Consider the following 8566-nt stretch of genomic DNA (forward strand, 5'->3'; position numbering starts at 1 on the left):
TTGGGGTGGGCCTGGGTTCGAGTGTTCTGAGTGTCAAAAATCAACCGGGGCATATCAGGAAGGCTGGATATCATTGTAGTATGGTCCGTTTGGGTGGGCGGGGCCATTTAGGTAGTCAAACGGGCAAAACGGTGCAAGTAGAGTATTTTTGGCCCAAATAGATATGCTATAGCCCACGATTTTGGGGGTGGACCCTAAATTTGGGCGTGCTGTAGGCCAAAAATCGATCGGGGCATGCTAGGGAGGCTGGGGATCATCCCAGTGTGGTACATTCGAGTGGGTGAGACTATTTGGTTGGTCAAACGGGCAAAATGGTGCAAACGGAGAATGTTTAGGTCAAATCGGTGTGCTATAGCCCACAGTTTTGTGGGTAAGCCCGGGGTTCGGTCTTGCTTTTTGTCAAAAATCGTTCGAGGCATGCCAATATGGCTGATGATCGTCCCTGTATGGTTCGTTTAGATGGGCGGGGCTATTTGGCAGGTCAAACGGACGAAACGGTGCAAATGGAGCATTTTAAAGAAAAATCGGTGTGCTATTGCCCATGATTTTGGGGGTTTGCCTAAGGTATGGGCGTGCTGTCGGCCAAAAATCTATCGAGGCTTGCCAGGGAGACTAGGGATTGTCCCAGTGTGGTCTATTTTGCTGGGCGAGGCAATTTGGGTAGTCAACCGAGCAAAATGATGTTAAAGGGGGCATTTTCGGACCAAATCAATGTGCTATAGCCCATGGTTTGGGGTGGGTCCTGAGTTCGGGAGTACTGTGGGCTAAAAATTGATCGGGCCATGCTAAGGAGGCTTGGGATCTTCCTAGTGAGGTCCGTTTAGGAGGCTGGGGCTATTTAGGTTGTCAATCGGAGAAAATGGTGCAAACGGCGTATTTTCGGGCTAAATCAATGTGCTATAGCCCACAGTTTTGGGAATGAGCCTGGGGTCTGGGTGTGCTGTAGGCTAAAAATCGACCGAGGCGTGCCAAGAAGGATGGGGATTATCCCAGTTTGTTGCATTTGGGTGGGCGGGGCCATTTGACTTGTCAAACGGGCAAAACAGTGCTAACGGAGTATTTTCGAGCCTAGTTGGTGTGCTATAGCCCATGGTTTTGGGGATGGGATCGGGGTCCTGGCATTTTGTGGGCCTAAAATCGACTAGGACATTCCAGGGAAACTAGGGATCTATAACACCCCATATTTTTTTGTGTACTTGTTCTATTTATATGGAACTTGATATATCTTTGTGGAGTATATGGAGTTTAAATACTTCCCATATGGTTTAATGTGACCAAGTATATACAAATTTTAAGTTAGATTAAGGAGTTAAGAACTAAAAATTGAGTATTTTGGTAAGGTGCTTTCTTGACTTACTTAAGCTAGTAGGGGGATCACTTACTTGAGCTATTTGGACCAAGTTAATGGGATCAAGAACATGTATCAGATTAGGCCTTATATTAATGTACTCATTTGAGCCCAAATTAAGTAAAAGAGAAAGAAAATGGAGAAAAGAGGCCCAATACTCAAATCTGCCAAATACCAAGTTAAAGAGAAGAAAAGGAGGAAAAATTGGTAGCTAAGGCCCAATAGTTTTTGATCCACAAAGGCCCAATATATTGGTCAAATGTATACATCAATTACTTGAAAAAATATGGCCCAAAATTAGTCAATAAATTCGTCCAAGATCAGCTCCTATTTATGAATTGAAATCAGCAAATTTTCTCATTTTAACTTAGACAAAATTTCCAGCTTTCTATGTTTTTCTCTCTTGTTCTCTCTTGGCTATGAAACAACCCTATAATTCCACAAGGGTTCTTGGGATTGACCTTCCTTCCAAGCGAAAGGTAAGTGAACAATTCATGAGCTTGTACCATGGAAACTATGTGTTCTTTAAGATTAATTTCCGGACAGCCCTCTCTATAAGTTTGGGCAGTCCATTGTTCTTAGTTATTAAGGGATTTCTCTTTTCTCTTTTGATGTATGTGTGAAGGGATTAAGCTATTGAGGAAATACACATTAAGATACTAAAATATCAAGGAAATTAAGGTATGGTTGCTGTCCACTTTTGTCCTTTTTCCATATACATGTGTTGATAGAGGATTGCACATATTGGGTTGCTATTAAAGGACGATTGGGTGTTGTTGCGGACTGTTTTGTGTGTTTGTGTTGTGGGCTTCCCGGTTGCTATTTGGAAAAGGTGTGATTAGTTTGTACGAATTATAGAAGATGGATGTGGTGATACACCACTGAATTTATGATTGTGTATGTCTATTGCTCATTTCGTTTTGTGTGTGTTGATTGGAAGGTGAAATGAAGCCGAGGTTGTGTCGGGGGATATTATATGAATATGTGTGGTATGTGGCTGTAATTGGAGTATAAGAGGGTTAAAGTGACACCCTTTGTTGATAAATTAAGGGCTTACTTCCTGGCTACTAGTTTGGTGAAGTTAAATAGCCAAAATATGACGTTTGGTTGCTAATATTAGTTTGCCATATATTTCATTGTAGATAAGTAATCTAAAAGTGCGGGAAGTCGAGTTGGGCTGGTATTGGAGTTTTACAACCAGGTATGTAAGGCATACTCTATTTTGCACTCTTGGCGTGAAAATGGATACTTGTTACATCGAGTAAGCTTCCAAGGTCATCCAAAATACGTGCTACATAATAGCACCTATGATATCCCATGTTACTAATGAACTTATTCCCACTCTCTAATGTGTTAAACCACCTCTATACATGCTTTCTACCTATCCTACATGCCTATTTTCACTAGTAAATTTCAGAATTTCTCCGGTTACTCAAATAAGACCCATGTGTTATTTTTAGCTCCTAAACACTTCATTAGTGTGCCAACAAATCCTTACTTCATTGTTATTGCATTGATTGCCTATTTACATGTATCTTATTGACAGATCATTGTTTCAAGGTACCATAAGGTTATGACCACCAAAGTAACAATCTCAAAAGGCTAATTAAACTAAGTAACGGAAATCTGTTAAACGGGTGGCCGCTCAGGGGCATAAGCCTAGCATGGGCTGATCCTGATACTTTATATGGAGGTGGCAGCTCAGGGGCATAAGCCTAGCATGGTCCGATCCTGATTTATTATTTACCACTGATCAGTTGGTCATTTGTATCATATGGATTACAAAGATAATGAAGTAAGAAGGTAATAAAGAAAGAAATGTAATGTACCCTGTTCCACAAGTAAATGTAAAGGTGGTCTACTAGCACTATTCTTACACTTGTTCCATATTTTTTATTGTGCGTTTATGTCATGTATTGTTACTTTTTCACCTTGCATACTCAATACATTTTTTTCGTACTGACTCCCCTTATGGGGGGACTTATATTTCATGCCACAGGCACAAGTGCTTCCTAGGAGCCCAGGATATCCATCTACTATTGGTGAGCTCCAGTTTGCTTCGGGTCTTTTCGAGTTGGTTCTATATATTTTTGGTATTGTATAAAAGTTAATAGTATGACGGGGTTTTGTCCCGACCTTAGCTAAATTTTGTGTATCGTCTAGAGGCTTTGTAGACCAATGTAAAGTTAAGCATGGTAGTGTGTTATCTTGTAGATGTTATGGCCCCAACGGCCAAGTCTATTATGTATATAGTTTTAGTGCTTGTCGTTTATATTTTTTTTCATTAAGGAATTATATCCGTATATGGAAAAACCTTTGCCTATTATAGTTGCATGCATGTGAATTCCAAGGTTATAGGTTGGTTCTCTCGGGCCTTCACGGCTACAGGTGCCTGTTCCCCTCAAAAGGATTTGAGGCGTGACAAAAGTGGTATCAGAGCGAGTCATCCTAGGGAGTCTACAAAGTCGTGTCTACTAGAGTCTTATTTATGGGTGTGTTGTGCACCACATCTATTAACATGAGGCTATGGGATATTTAGGGATTGCCTTTTTTCTTCATATCTTAGATCGTGCAATAGAGCCCATTTTGTAGATAAAGTCATATTTAACCATTGAATCTTTTTGTTTCTCTTATTATAGTAAGGATGCTAATTACGAGGAGTAAGAGTATAGGAAAGCGAAAAGATGTGGTTGCCGGAGAAGGAACTAGCAAGACTCCACCTATACACGCTAATCAAAGTGAGGCTCAAGCTGAGTATGTATCAGAAACTTCTTTCACTCCAGAAGAGCTAAGAAGGAGAAGAACCACATCCTCAGAGCCACCTATTAATACTACTGATCAAGATATTAGAAATGCGGTGCAACTTTTGGCTCGTATAGTTGATGGAGAAGCTCAAGGGCAAGTCATTCCTACTACAGGTTCTAGTAGTGCAGATAGGGTAGCTAGCCTTCAGACGTAAGACTTTCTTAAGTTGGATCCTCCTACCTTCATCAGATCAGATATTAATAAAGACCCACAGGACTTCATTGATCAAATCCAAAGGGCTCTAGATGTTATGCATATATTAGGCAAAGAGACAGTTGAGTTAGCAGCATATAGATTCAAAGGAGAGGCTATATTTTGGTACGAAGACTGGAAACTATCTAGAGGGATCGATGCACCCTCAACTACTTGAAAAGAGTTTAATGAGGCATTTCTTGATCATTACCTTCCATTCGAGATTCGACAGGCCCGTGCAGATCAGTTCTTGAATCTTCTTTAGGGGAATATGAGTGTGAGGGAGTACAACCTCCGATTTAACTCCTTGTCTCGGTATGCTCCTAATGTTGTAGCTACTATGGATGAAAGAGTTCATTAATATATGGATAGGTTGGATCTATATTTGGTTAGAGATTGTACTATTGATGCTTTGAACAAAGACATGGACATAGCAAGGATACAAGCTTTTGCACAAAAAATGGAGGATCAGAGGCAAAGGAGAAGAACACAAGAATTAGAAAGAGGATATTCCATGAGGGCCAGATCTACGGGGCAGTTTATGGCATCCCAAGGAGATTTTAGGCCTCGATTTTCTAATAGACCACCTAGGCCATTATCTTCTTATTCTGCAGCTAGTGCTTCACCATAGTTTCAAGGGTCCAAAGGTAATCAATTTGGACAAACAAGTGAGAGTCAGAGTTCACGAATAGTGGGGTATCAAGGGCAAGGAAGTATGAGCCAATTAAGACCTCCTCAACAGCCATGAAAACAATATGGAAAGCTTCATTTAGGTGCATATCGGTTTAGGATAAATGCTTGCTTTTGGTGTGGTATGTCAAGGCATATGATGAGGGAATGCCCACAAAGGGGCATAAGTGGTATGGCACGACCTACTGGATCAGCCATTGCATCATCATCATCGGTACCTTATTCAGGTAGGGGTGCACAACCTATGGGTCATGTTAAGTGTGATAAAGGAGCAACTAGTTCTAGTGGAGTTCAGAATCGTACGTATGCTCTAGCGGATCGACAAAATTTAGAGGCTTCTCCAGATGTGGTTACAGGTACATTGTCTATCTTTTTATTTGACGTATATGCATTAATTGATACCGGTTCTACCTTATCATATGTCACTCCATTGGTTGCTGGAAAGTTCAAAAGAACACCAGAATTGCTAGCTAAGCCATTGGAAGTGTCTATGCCTATTAGGGAATCCATTATAGCTAGAAGGGTTTATCGAAATTGTATTATAACTATTTGTATTCGTGATACGATGGCTGATCTTGTTGAGCTGGAAATGGTAGATTTTGATGTTATAATGGGTATGGACTGGTTGGCGTCTTGTTATGCCACAGTAGATTGCCGAACTAAAAGGGTGTATTTCCATTTTCCAAAGGAGGCAGTCCTTGAATAGAGAGGTAAGATTGGTGCACCAAGAGGTAAATTTAATTCTTATTTTAAGGCAAAAAGAATGATTTCCAAAGGTTACATATATCATCTAGTGAGAGTGAAGGATACAGATTGAGGAGCCACCAACTCTTTAAACTATTTCGGTGGTAAATGAATTTCCTGATGTATTTCCTAAAGACCTTCTAGGGTTGCCTCCTGAACGAGAAATGAAGTTTGGTATTGATGTGATTCTAGGCACCCAACCAATCTCTGTTCCTCTGTATAGAATAGCCCCGACAGAATTATGAGAATTGAAAGAGCAATTGAAAGACTTGGGAAAGAAAGAATTCATAAGGCCTAGTATGTCCCCCTGGGCACCAGTGTTATTTGTGCGTAAGAAAGATGGTTCATTGAGAATGTGTATTGACTACCGACAACTGAATAAGGTGACTATTAAAAATAAATATCCCCTCCCAAGAATTGATGATTTATTTGATCAGTTACAAGGCGCTAAGTGCTTCTCAAATATTGATTTGAGGTCAGGTTACCACCAAGTGAGGGTCAAAGAGAAGGATATATCCAAGACAGATTTCTGAACACGGTACGGTCATTATGAGTTCCTAGTCATGTCATTTGGGCTAACAAATGCACCTGCAGCTTTTATGGATTTGATGAATAGAGTGTTTAAGCCATTCTTAGACGTGTTCGTGATAGTTTTTATAGATGATATTCTAGTTTATTCCAGATCAGAAGAGGACCATGCCAGTCATTTATGATAGGTATTGCAGATTCTTCGTGATCGCAAGCTATATGCAAAGTTCTCTAAATGTGAGTTTTGGTTAAAATTGGTGGCATTCTTGGGTCATATTGTATCTAGTGAAGAATAAAGGTTGATTCTCAAAAGATAGAAGCCGTGAAGAGTTGGCCAAGGCCCACAACGCCTACGGAGATTTGTAGTTTTCTTGGGTTGGCAGGTTATTATAGAAGGTTTGTGGAAGGTTTTTCTTTAATTTCTGCACCTTTAACCAAGCTAACACACAAAGCATCCATGTTTCAATGGAATGATGCCTGTGAAAGGAGTTTCCAAGATCTGAAGAATAAGTTGACTTCTACACCCGTATTGGTACTTCCAGAAGGTATAGAAGGGTATGCAGTATATTGTGATGCTTCAAGAATTGTCTTAGGATGTGTATTGATGCAGCATGGTAAAGTAATAGCATATGCCTCCAGACAATTGCGGCCACATGAGAAAAACTATCCTACGCACGATCTCGAGCTAACAACAGTTATATTTGTTTTAAAGATGTGAAGCCACTACTTGTATGGGATTCATGTTGACATATATACTGATCATAAGAGTTTGCAATATATCTTTAGCCAGAAGGATCTAAATTTGAGGCAACGGAGGTGGCTTGAACAATTAAAAGACTATGATGTTGATATCTTATATCATCCAGGGAAAGCAAATGTGGTAGCTAATGCACTAAGTCGTAAGGCTATGATAGCATTTATAGAAAGGAAAGGGACGATTAAAGATCTCCACCAACTAGCTAATTTGGGGGTTCGCCTTCTTGAAACTCCAGATGAGGGGCTTATTGTTCATAATGCAGTAGAATCTTCATTAGTAGCTGAAGTGAAAGAGAATCAATATGTAGATACAATTTTATTACAGCTTAAGGAGAATGTACAATGTGGTACGACTAAGGCATTTGAGCTTATGCAGGAAGGAGTACTTTAAGGCCAAAATAGATTATGTGTTCCTAATGTAGACGGTCTAAGAAAGAGGATTATGATAGAGGAACATCGTTCGAGGTATTCTATTTATCCAGGGTCAACTATGATGTATCAAGATTTGAAAGAAATATATTAGTGGAGTGACATAAAGAAGAACATTGCAGATTTTGTAGCCGAATGTTTTCAAAGAGTTAAAGTGGAGCACCAGAAGCCCGGGGGTTATATGCAATGCATAGATCTTCCAATCTATAAGTGGGACATGATCAACATGGATTTCATCACTGGTTTGCCTCGTACATCTCAAAAGTTTGATTCCATATGGGTGATAGTTGATAGGCTTACCAAATCTGCACACTTCCTACCAGTAAAGAACACTTACACAGTTGAAGAGTATGCAAAATTGTACATTAACGAGATAGTTCGACTACACGAAGTGCCAATCTCTATTATATCAAATCGGGGAGCCAAATTTACTACAAATTTTTGGAAGCCTTTTCAGAGGAATTTGGGAACACAAGTGAATCTGAGTACAACTTTTCACCCTCAAACAGATGGACAAGCAGAACGTACCATTCAAACACTTGAAGATATGCTACGAGCTTGTGTATTAGACTTTAAGGGTAGCTGGGATGATCATTTTCCTCTTATCGAGTTTGCCTACAACAATAGCTATCATTCAAGTATCAAAATGGCACCATATAAAGCTTTGTATGGAAGAAAGTGTAGATCACCAATTGGATGATTTGAAGTGGGTGAAACTGCCTTGTTCGGACCAGATCTTGTTTATTAAGCTATGGAAAAGGTTAAAGTAATTCAGCAACGGCTGGAAACAGCCCAAAGTTGACACAAGTCATACGCAGATATTAAAAGAAGAGGGCTACAGTTTTCTATCGGTGATTGGGTATTCTTGAAGGTACCACCAATGAAAGGGGTGATGAGATTTGGTAAGAAAGGGAAACTAAGTCCACGTTATATAGGCTTATATAAGATTATTCGGAGGTTTGGCCAGGTCGCATATGAGTTAAATCTACCCCAAGAGATCTCAGCAATACATTCGGTATTTCATGTCTCAATGCTTCGAAAGTGCATCGGAGATCCATCACATATCACTTCTAC

At 40.0% G+C, this 8566-nt stretch overlaps 1 long non-coding RNA gene across 1 annotated transcript; it reads left to right on the forward strand.

Annotated features, from left to right (window-relative positions):
• The first annotated feature begins 1578 nt into the window (after positions 1-1578).
• On the forward strand, positions 1579-3810 carry LOC124885498. Its single transcript, XR_007042607.1, has 4 exons — positions 1579-1827; positions 1974-2029; positions 2491-2549; positions 3348-3810. It is a non-coding gene; the product is annotated as an uncharacterized LOC124885498 (long non-coding RNA).
• Positions 3811-8566: the final 4756 nt, after the last annotated feature.

The sequence above is a fragment of the Capsicum annuum genome, chromosome 7 (genome assembly GCF_002878395.1).
Source record: "Capsicum annuum cultivar UCD-10X-F1 chromosome 7, UCD10Xv1.1, whole genome shotgun sequence".
Taxonomy (NCBI): domain Eukaryota; kingdom Viridiplantae; phylum Streptophyta; class Magnoliopsida; order Solanales; family Solanaceae; genus Capsicum; species Capsicum annuum.